Here is an 11803-nt window from a genome sequence, read left to right on the forward strand (position 1 = left end):
TCCAAGATGAGGTCACTTTATCCAATGGATTTGGAGATCACATCATCCTTAACTAGGCAATCAAAGGTATGTGTGGAACTGACACTTGAAATGATATATTATGCATTAGATCCAAATATTAAAAGTATGAAAAGATTATATCAGCATGAATCAAGATGCAATGAAGTGATTAGAAGTGTGAGTTATTTTATCAATATGATATTTTTATGTTTTTGTCAAGAATTGAAAGCATTGTCGAAACTATCGAATAGTGAAGGAATGGTAGTGAATGTCAAGCTCACTATATTAGCAAAGCATTCTCAAAATCCTATAGTAGTTGATGTAATAGTTGTGTAAGCACTATGAAATAAATGCCATGGTTTTCAATGCTATATAGTTGATTTTCAAGTCATTTGCACTAACTAGAGTTCGAAGAGCATGAAGGTGAATTGTGAAGGAGATTCCAGCATTTGAAAACAACTTTTTAGTACAACTTAACATCTTTCATTAGATTGAAAGGTATCCTACTTGTACCAAGTTACATTGTTCTATATTTTACAAACCCTAGATAGTTAAAATGGCGGTGACTTCTTTGACTATAGTAAGGAAGGAGGGAAAAGAAGTTTTCAATGTTCAATTGATCAATAATGATGCACAAAAACCTCCATTTCAAGCAATTCATGTGATCGCATACAAAGGAGATCCATCTAGTGCACTATAAGTGCTACCACCAAAGGTTTTAATGATTCAAGATGTAATATGTTGTTATAGCTACAAGGTGAGTGAAGTAGGAAATATAGATATAAGGGAAATCTATCAAAAATTATGCAAGAAAGGATTTTGGAAGGAAGAAGACTAGGTTATAGAGTGAAAAGGGTTAACAAATACCCTAGATTTTCCCTAGATATTTAAGACAAAATGGATAGAGATAGTTTTGAGAGGTATTTATGATAATCAACTATGGTTAGAGAATGACCATACCAAAATATCAAAGAGAATAATTCATAGAGTAATAGGGTTTCCTACCATAGATAGACCAAAGAGCATGAGGAGCAATTCAAAAGAAATAATTGATGAGAATACTGGAACTGTATGGAATAACAGAGATATGGAAATTGATACAATCACATACCGCAGTATAGCATTTGTAGTGCATGTGATTGCACACAAATTGCTCTAGTCAAGTTGACTTAATAGTGTGCCATGTATGGTTGTTGATCTAGGTTACAAGATTGTAAAGAAAGATCACTCCTATGACCTAACCGAGCTACAACTTCAACAATTATCATAAAATCTTGAAGCTATTAGGAAAGAAAAGAGTTCTTCATGTAAGTTTGGTTCACTTATCATTTGCGTATTCTTCTATGTACAAAACACATTTCCTACATTTGGAAAGGTAGTATAGAAGACACATAGGTCTATTACACATTAAATTGGAGAGTTCATTATGCAACTAGGAGAGAATTTTGATTCAATGATGACTAGTTATTTTGGAGATTTTAAGAAATCAATGAAGAAAAGGTCAAGAATTCTTGTGTCTCTAGTGGAGAAACATGAAATTTTTTTTTTTTCATAATAGATGTCAACTATACATATGTTCATGGAGCTATTCCAAGGGTAAGATGGTTGAGACCTCTACCTTATAAAATCAATTTAGATGAAGCATCAACAACAATTACAATGTTATTGGTAGAAGAAATTGTCAAGGATGTTGTATCCTTTAGATCCTATGATGAGGAAAAATCTAGAATCACAATAAATTTGCAGGCTGCCTCAGTCATAAGGAAAATTATTAAAATGGTGAAGAAACTAAAACAAAATTTTGGTGAAGCTAAGGAAGAAGAAGGAGAAGAAGAAGAAGAAGAAGAAGAAGAAGAAGAAGAAGAAGAAGGTCAAGGAGCTTTGGAATCAACACAAGGATTAGGTGAGGACTAGAATGTTGATGAAGAGGAAGCCAGGCAAGAACCCAAGCAAACTAGTAAGAAGAGGAAAGAATAGCAAAAGTAATTGCCAAAAAAGAAGAAGTTTTAATAGAAGCCAGCTACTCCTTTGACAAGATCAAGCAAAAGAACTACCACTACACAAGAAAAAGAGGCAAAATTGGCAAAAGACAAAAGAGAGGGTGACACAAAAAAGCTAAGAAAGCCTATTAAGAAACTTAGAAGAAAGCATAAGCCTCAAGCTGAATTAGATGATAAGAAGATTGAATCTAATGGCATTATTCAATTCAAAGTGGTAAGCTACAATCCCTCATCTTATATTGAAAATCCATGTGACAATGAACATTAACAATAATCTAGATTTTTCAGGTTTTCAACATGTTGATTTTGATAAGTTCGGAAGCATAGATAAGAATAATATTAAAGAGGATATTTATGACATGATGGCCTTATTCAAGACCACTCCATTGGAGATTTCTAACTCTATTCCCAAAAGATTATATAAGATAGTTGAGCAAAAGTGGAAGTTCATTATTGTTGAAAATAAGATTGTTTTAATATGTGGAATCTAGAAACAATCACTATATTGTCAATGATGTCAAACCAATTACTTTTTGGTAAGAAAATTTCTTGTTTGTTCTAAATACTATCATTTTTTTTTATTGATGAAGAGGATTTGGTCAAATGTGGTAACAATAGCACCTAAAGGAAAGATTGAGTTATTTTTTACAGAAAAGAAGTAATAAGACCAAGTGAGACATGGATAATATATTTTATTGTTTATCTACTTAAAGATTAAGTCAATGGATACACTTGTTAAGTTTGGAAGAACATAGAAAGAAAATTGTGTCTACTAAGCTTGATTAGGTGATTAGTTTGTGATGAGAAAAGTTAGTGCAAGCCGAGTAGAAAACTAGTTTGTGTTGAGCAAAGTGAAGATCTAGTGTATGTTGGTTGATATTAGTGTAAGCCAAGTAAAGTTTGTTGGTGTCGATCATCAATAAACTTTACTATGTGTTGAGTGAACTATTAGTGTGTGTCAAGCATCGGAGATTAGTTAATGATGAGTGACAATATTATGAGTTAGATCATGAATTTGATGAATCTGAGCAAATAGAGTTGATTTGTTGGATTGTGTGAACCATGTGGAAGATAAGTTTGATGAGGTAATGACACAAAATTGAAGGTAAACTATTTAGAGGTGAATATATGGAGGATTGAGAAGAAAGTTTCTAGAGGGCGAAAAATAGAAATTAGGGAATCGTCAACGAATTTGACCTAACTCTAGAATCAATGATTGTGGTTGAGTGATGAAAGACCAAAATTCTCTTTATAAGGGGATAGAAGGCTCGAAGCAATAGTTTGAATGTACGAGAACCAAAGGAAGATAAGGAGTTGAGGGTGTTATTTCATATGGTGGCCCAACTATAGACTCTACAATTGGTATGCAAAGCAAGAAGACTTAGGAGGATGAATGTTGGATGGGTGAACAAGCTATTAGAGGTAAAGTGAATGAAGCCAAGAAGAATGGAGGACTAAAACATAGATCTATAATCTACAAGTGAGTTGTGATTTGTTATCAGATCAAATCCTTGCTACTAATTTCTAATTATTATAATAGTCTAGGGTAAAATCCTTTGGATTAAGGTTGACTAATAGTCATTTGTAAATCCTTTAACTAGGTGACATTATAATGGAATATTTTTAAGTCCTCTAAAAAGGCTCACTCCTAATAGGGTGATTTAAATCCTTTAACTAGGTCATATTTAATAGTGTGTATTGTAACCTTTAACAGGGCATCACTTCAGAAGAGTGAGAATTAGTAGTATGTTATCGGTGGCTTTTCCTAGATTGTGTTTCCACATAAAATCTTTATATCATGTGTGAATTATTCTATTATGCTTCATCTTTACATTACTAAAAAGTGATTTTGACCTAGGATAGTAACCTACAATTTTAAGTTTTGATTGATATAATGGATGCATGGAAGATACATGATAAGGAGATATATATATGTGAGTTTTGTTAAGCACTTAAAAGTTTTATTGAAATTTTTTAGACCTTGGATAATTAATTCATCACCCCTCGGTTATTGTAAAGTATTTCAACAAGTTTGACAACTGAATGGAAAATAAGAGAGGCTACTTTATCCTAAGTAATGCTTTCTTTGGATAAATAGATCATAGATGAATAATTTGAGAAGTATAAAGGGAGATTTGCTCCAAAATATAGTGAATTTCATATTTTGAGAAAAAAGGTTGAAGAGGTGGTAACCCAGAGTACTCTACCCTTGAAATATATGTATGGGTTGACCACATCAACTGTAGAAGAGAATAGAGAACCTGAAAAGGAAGAAATTGAGAAAGATGAAACAACTATGAAAGATAAAGTGGAAGAAAAGGATGAAACATTTGAAGAAGATACAAAGGACTCATAAGATGTCAGTGTGCTGAGCATCAGTTCTCCACATGGAGAGAAAGAGATCAACGTGACTCTGTAACTATAGAGGACATACTTGATAATCTCACTTAGAATGTAAATTCATTGAGTGATGAAGATATCAACAAACTACAACAAGAATCCACCAATACTTTTATTCCATGTACAAATCCTATATTGGTGAGGATTGATGAATCTCAATAGTGCCACTAAATATTGTAGAGGATAAAGAGAAGGATCCAAAAGAACAAACAATAGATCAAAATCTAACCCTAGAATAGAAAGATGAACTTAATCAAACACCATCTTTAGTGGAAATGTTTTTCATTGAAACGAGAGAGAAAGAGACAGAAACAATAGGTACATCACTACTAAGTCTACAAAGTTTAGGATTACTAGCAATTGTAGTAGTTGACAAAGAGGGTAATGAAAAGAAAAATGAGAAGGAAGAGAATCCTACACTCACCCCCCAAAAAAGCCATTGAAGATTAGAAGATGGATGAATAAAAGGAAGAGGATAAGATTATTTTTGAAACAAAGGATTAGGTAGCAATTCAAACACTGGTTACTCTACTCTTCATAGGCCACATACTAAAGCTACATCATTATAGATATCAAGGTCAAGTACAAGCACACCTAAGAGTACTGAAACTATATCATATGAGGATGTGAGTTAAAGATGAAGTGATTGTTCTATTCCAATTTGTTCCAACAACAATCACACTTGAAAAAATGGTAATTCTTCAAGAGGCTCTTGAAAGAAAATCAAGGCAAGATATCTTAAGGAGAGAGTACAAACAAAAATAGGTGCTACATGATATTAAAGATAGTTTTGTAGATGCTTTTGATATTTAAGATTCATTTTCCAATAAGCCTATTATAGAGAAACTTATACATATAGTTGATAAGATAAAGGATGAGCATATGGAGACAAATGTCAAATTATTGGAATGGGTTGAGAAGAGATTTCACACTAAGTTCATTGATAAGATATCTAGTGCCATTGCACTTAGTCAAGTTGATTTATCAACTAAGACAGAGGGTGTGAAGACAGTTTTGGGGAACATTTATTCTCTATACACTAATCAAGTTGACTTATCAACTAGCCTTTGCAAAAACATTTATCAAGAAAGATTCTCATCTTTCTGCACATGAAGGTCTAGTTGACATAGTAACAATTCTAAAAATATAGATCCAATCACTAGATGTAGCTAGAGACAATTGAGATTCCACCTTAGGAATCAAAATGCAAGTACATAAGCCATTTTTAGACAAATACAAGAAGTACATACCACCCAAATGACATAAGTATCAAAAAAGGGGGATTTTGTAAATTTTGGAGAAGATTTTGTCAAGGTAGATATCTACTCAGTAGGAGTTACTAAAATGAAATAAAGTATTTACTCAAGGGGAGTAATAAGATATCAGAAATATAACATTTTTGTAAATTTTGAGATTTTAAAATTTTGTTTGGAAGCTTGGAAAAGTAAATACATTGTCTAACTTATGCATGAAATAAGATTGTATATGCCATGATAAGTTTTTATTGCCACTCATGTCAAATGGGGAGATTTTTTATCTCATTTTGGGTTTGACAAGGCAGTGAAAAAACACTTAGTCATTTTCTAGTAGAGATATAGTGCAAGTTAAGTGCATAGTGTATGCCATGTAATATGACTATTAATGCCAAGCACTAGTAAGTGTTAATCAATTAGTGTGTGCCAAGTTACTCAGGTGTTGAGAAAATAGAATTTTCCAAGTAAAGAGTGTGTGACAAGTGATTTAGTTATCAAACAATAATAATTTTTGAGCCATTAAGAAGCCAAGTATCAGCATAAAGAGAATAGTGAAGGCTAGTCATCAGAGCCTATTGATGTTGAGTCACAAGTTTTTGAAATAAATGTTTGTAATGGGAAAAAATTCTATATAAACTATGTTTGGCCAACATAAACATGAAATTTTTATTATAAGATATAGGAATTGAGTCATATTAGGAATCCCAAGGTATTAAATGGAACCAATAAAAAAACTTGGAAGTAATTAGGTGGTAATAAGGATCAACCATATGCATTGATTATGACCTAACCCATCTCCACAATGCATATTTAAAGAGGTAAGCTCTAAGGGATATTACCATGTGCCAAGATATGAATTTTAAGAGTATAGAGGGCATTCATGGTGAAAATGATGGCTAAGTTATGAAACTACAATGTAGAATCAGTTTCATAAGAATAGAAATAAGAAATGAAAAGATATAAAAGATGGATCTGATCAGATGGATCGAGAGAAAACTTGTAAAGAGGAGATTTGACATCAAGAAGCAAGGTGCTAACTAAAGGATCAAGTTTTGAATCATTTTGATAGGTAATACATAGTAAATTCTTAATAGAGTATTCCTAACAAAATTTTGCAAATCTTCTAACATAGTGCTTACTTAATTGTGAGTTTGAAATCCTTTAGTCAAGTAGAGATGAGATAATCTTGTAAGCCTTTAATATGATAGACCATTTGTAGGGTAGATCATAGTCTATGATCAAAACTTTGTAGCCATAATTGGCCACATTTTATAATTGCAATAGTGAAGATTTGTGGGTGTCATTCCCACCCTAGTTTTACCTTCTTAGTGGAGGCTTTTTAGGTAATGAAACTATTATGTGTTATGTGTTGATTTAAATTATTCTTTGGATGTGATCCATGATTACTTATTTCAATTTACATGTTAATTTATGAGATGGATGTATGGGGAATTATTTTTTTGGTTAAAGTTTTAACTGTTGATTCACCCCCACCCTCTGAGGACTTACTTTCCCATTTATGTTTCCAACATAAGTTATGCATAATTTCCATTACCTTAGTACTCTAATAATACTTCCAAAATTATATGTTGGTCTCAGATTGGTTTTGACAATTGAGTGTCAACACACTTAACCAATTCTCAAGATGATGCCAAGTATAACATAGATGTTAAGCTATAGTATGTGTCGAGCCAGAGATTCAATAGGTGTCGAGTGAACTTTAGGTCTTGAGTAAGATTCAAGTGCCATGTGCTAAGTGATTCTGAGTCACCATAGGTGTTGAGAAAATTATAGATACCGAGCTAAATAGAATTACTATAAGAGCCAAGTGAGACAGAATTCCTATATGTGATGAGCATCAACAAGTAGTAAGTGTTGAGTAACACAGAATCAACATACGAGTTTGTATCTTCACAAACTCATACGTAAACCATTTTTGAAGCCAACTTAAGATGAATCTTGAAGGATCTTGAAGATAAGATCGAATCTTTTTGTATTTCCTATGTAATCAACATGCAGCCAATGAAAAAAATGGAGAAGGTGTGTAACCAATAAGAAAAATGAAAGGAATGAATGGGAAATGAAGAATGAATATAGATCATAGATTCATACCTAACCCTAAGTCTTCAAAGCCTTTAAAAGGAGGAAAAAACCCCATTAGGTATGTGAATGTGAGAAGTGTATGGGTGAATTATAGAAAAGTTTAGAGGGATGTAAAGACTTGGAAAGAGCAGAACAACATTGCAAAATTTAGTTGTATCAAGGAAGGATAAGAACAGTTAGGGTAGAACAAGGATATGGAATTAGCAATTGAAGATTGCAAGTCATCAGGTCAAGAATTTCTAATACAATAGCCATTGTATTAGGAATTAAAATCCTATGATGATAGGTTGGTTTAATAGCCATGTTGTAAGCCTTTCAACAAGGTGCCAAATCCTTTAACAGGGTAATATTCCAAGTGAGTGTTTGTAAATCCTTTAACCAGGTCACTTTTATCAGGGTGTAAAGTCTTTAACAAGATAGGCCTTTCACAAGGTAGACCATTGGAAGTGGTCAAACTTTGTAACCTTAAATAGTTACATATTGCTACAGTGATACTTTGTGGGTGTCATCCCCACCCCAATTTTACATTCTCATTTTGGAGGGTTTCTGGGTTAGCAAAATCTTATGTCATCCATTTTCATGCATGTCTTTACTTTCATGATTATTAGATGAATTAGATGCATGTGAATAATTTCAGCTAAAATATTTTAAAAGGTTAAATTTAGTTACTTCTAATTCACCCTCCCCCCTCTTAGAAGTAAACCTTCCTACTTGTAAATTCCAACAATTGGTATCAGAACCAAGTTCTCACAAGGAAGAGCCTTACAACGTGGAGAAAAGATCTTAAAATGGAAGTCTACAAACTTGGGAAGATCATAGAGAATCAAGAAATTGATGTACAACTTTCTTTACACAGTTTGGAAGACGCTAGAGAAGAACTGAGAAAATCCTTAAAGAGAAGAAAAGAGATTACCATAGTTGAGAATGATACACAATACAAGGAGATTGACAGGTCACAAAATTGTTTGTAAATGGAGATTCCAAAGAGTTTGATGTAGCAATAGCACACCTATTGGAAAAGAATAGAGCTCAAGTACAAGAAATCAAAACACTCAAGCTTGAACAAGAATCACAAGCCATGATGCTTTGTGAAGTAACTGAACAAAAGAAAAGAGCCATTGAAGATAAGGTTATGCTAGAGAATGAAAAGAGAAACCTTGCCAACAGATTGGAGGAAAAGTCAATTAAGGTTGCAAGAATTTCAAACATGTAGCTAGATACTCTAAGCCAGGTGATAAATGCACATCATGAACTAAATGTCAAGGATATTCAGATCTCCACACTGAAGATGCAAAATGAGCAACTGCAAAAATGACTTGAAAAGAGAGAAGGAGATTGCAGAGAGCTTCAACAACCCCAATGAGGCTATTAAGTACTTTAAATAGCTACTGAAATAACCAAGAGCTAGCAATGATACTTTAGGACTAGGATACACCAGAACTAAATAAGGAGAGTCATCTAAGACTAAAGAAGAAAGAAGTAATAGAGGTAAGAACACTAAACCTACTTGTCATTTCTATGGTAGAAAAGGACATACCTCTAATGTGCTTAGGAGCAAAAATACCCATCAGTATGAAAAACCTAAGAATGTAGGTTACTGTCATAAGTGTAAAAAGCAAGGACATCAAGCACATGACTGAAGGACTAAGACTATCAGAACACGAAGTTTTGATGGTCACTACTACAATTGCAAGAAGTATGGTCAGAGAGATTTTGAGTGCAAATCAAAGCCTATGTGGACACCTAATCAGCCAGCAAGGGAAAATAACCATGGACATCACTAGAATTGGGACTATAACACCATATATAGTTTTCATTACTGTCAAGAATATGGACACATTCCTAAAAATTGTACAAGAACACATTTCAGTGGAAACTATAGCAAATTGCTTAGCCAAACCACATGCTTCAATTGTTTGGAGATTGGACATATTAGTAGAAATCGCCCAACAAGGTCAAAGGCACCCAACTTAGAGATCAACAAAGGAAAAGAGAAGGTAAATGTTGAACACATTAGAGGAGAAATGAATAAGACATGAAAGAAGAAAGATGGAAGTAGTACATCAAATGAAGGGATCACTTACCTAAAAGGTCAAGTGGTCATAGTTCATCAAATAAGAAAAGAGAAGGCATGTGGAACTGATATAAAAAGCTTTATCATACATCAGTTCCTAAACAAGAAAGTACTAAAAAGAAGAGAACAACATGAATAGAGATGAAAAGCTAAAATTTAAAGATTTCATAGGTGTTGCCCAGTTGCCCTCAGATGTTGAGTAAAATTTCAATACATGTTGAGTTGATTACCAAAGTTAATAGAAGCTAAATGATTAGTTATAATTGAGTGGATAAATTTTCGTTAAAGCTGAGTGAAGGATACTTCTGTGGATGCTGAGTGGTGGAAAGACAATGGAATCCAAGTAATGCAAAAATGCTTAAGAAATTGAGTGGATAGTTGTAAATGCACTAAGCATTAAATTCTATGAAAATAGGGTATATGATCACATTTTGAATCATATTTCTTCATTGCAATAAAAGAGAAAAGATGAAGAAGAGTGCATAATGACTTCAAAGTAGAGAATCTAGCATTTGAGCCAATTTCAATAGTGATTCAACACAATTTCATTGATTCAAGGTATTTACATTTGTGCCAAGCTATACAGTTTTAAATTTCTTTGTTGTAAAACCCTAGCTAGCACAAATGGTCTCCAGTTCTAGGAAACCACAAGAGAAAGAGTTGTTTGAGGTTCAACTAATATCAAACAAAGTGAAACAACTAGATTTTGGGATATCCCAAAAGTCGCATACAAAAATGACCCAGCTGGAGCCCTATCTATTATTCCACCTAAGGTAGTTATGGTCCAAGATGTTAGAAGATGTTACAATAGAAAAATTGGAGCCATAGGAGATATGGAGATGAGGGATGCCTATCAATAATTGTGTGAAAATAGAGTTTTGAAAGAGGAATACCAAATCATTGAGGAGAAGGGTTTGACATGTACCCTAGAATTCCCCACAGTTTTCAAAATTGAATGGATTAGAATTGTACTCAATAGAATTCATGATGGAATTTTATGGTTGAAGGATGGTCTAGTGAAAATTAAAAAAAGGATTGTGCATAGAGTAATAGGGTACCCATCCCTAGATTGGCCAAAAACCATTAGAAGTGATAGTAGGGAAGCAATTAAGAAGAACACGAGTGCTAAATAGAACACGAGAGGAATGACAATAGATACTATTCAAGACCCTCTTGTTGAATTTGATATTATGGTTATTTCAAACAATTTTTAGCAATCCAGTAGAATTAACATTGTACCATGCATTGTAGTGGATGTGGGTTACAAACTAGTGAAGAAGGATCATTCTTATGATCTTGCACAACTGCAATTGCAACAAATCAATGAGAACTTGGCAGCAATAAGGAGAACCAAGGGAGCACAGTACAAGTTTGGAGAAATTTTGATTTTCATATTTCTCTATGTACAGAATGAATTTCCATCCTTTGGTAAAGTTATCTAGAAATAAAATAGGTCTATAATAGCTCAAGTAAATGAATATATAGAACAAATGGGAGCTAATTTTTAAATTATTATGACAAGTTATTTTGAAGATTTCAAGAAGATCATGAAATAGAGGAGAAGAATGTTGGTTTCATTGGTAGAAAAGCATGTAAATGATGTATGTTTTCTTGTAGATATTGATTATACTTACATACAAGCAACCACACCAAGAGTTAGATGGCTAAGACCTCTTGGCTATGAGATAAACATAGATGAGGCATTTGCAACCATAGCAACATTATTATCTAAGGAAGTAGACAAGAGTGGACCACATTTTGGGACATTTAATGTGGTAAGATCAAAAGTGGATATGGAACTAAAGACTACCTCCACATTGATGAAAAAGGACAAACTTCTTAAGAAGTTAAAGGAAAATTTTGTGAGGGTACTGCTGAAGAAGAAGGTTAAGAAGCAGAAGATGATGAAGATGAACAAGGACAAGGGACACCTACATTAACACAAGGCATGGGTGAGGATGTAGAAGAAGAGG

The sequence above is a fragment of the Cupressus sempervirens genome, chromosome 5 (assembly GCF_028749045.1).
Source record: "Cupressus sempervirens isolate cs-2001-9-10 chromosome 5, ASM2874904v1, whole genome shotgun sequence".
Lineage (NCBI taxonomy): Eukaryota > Viridiplantae > Streptophyta > Pinopsida > Cupressales > Cupressaceae > Cupressus > Cupressus sempervirens.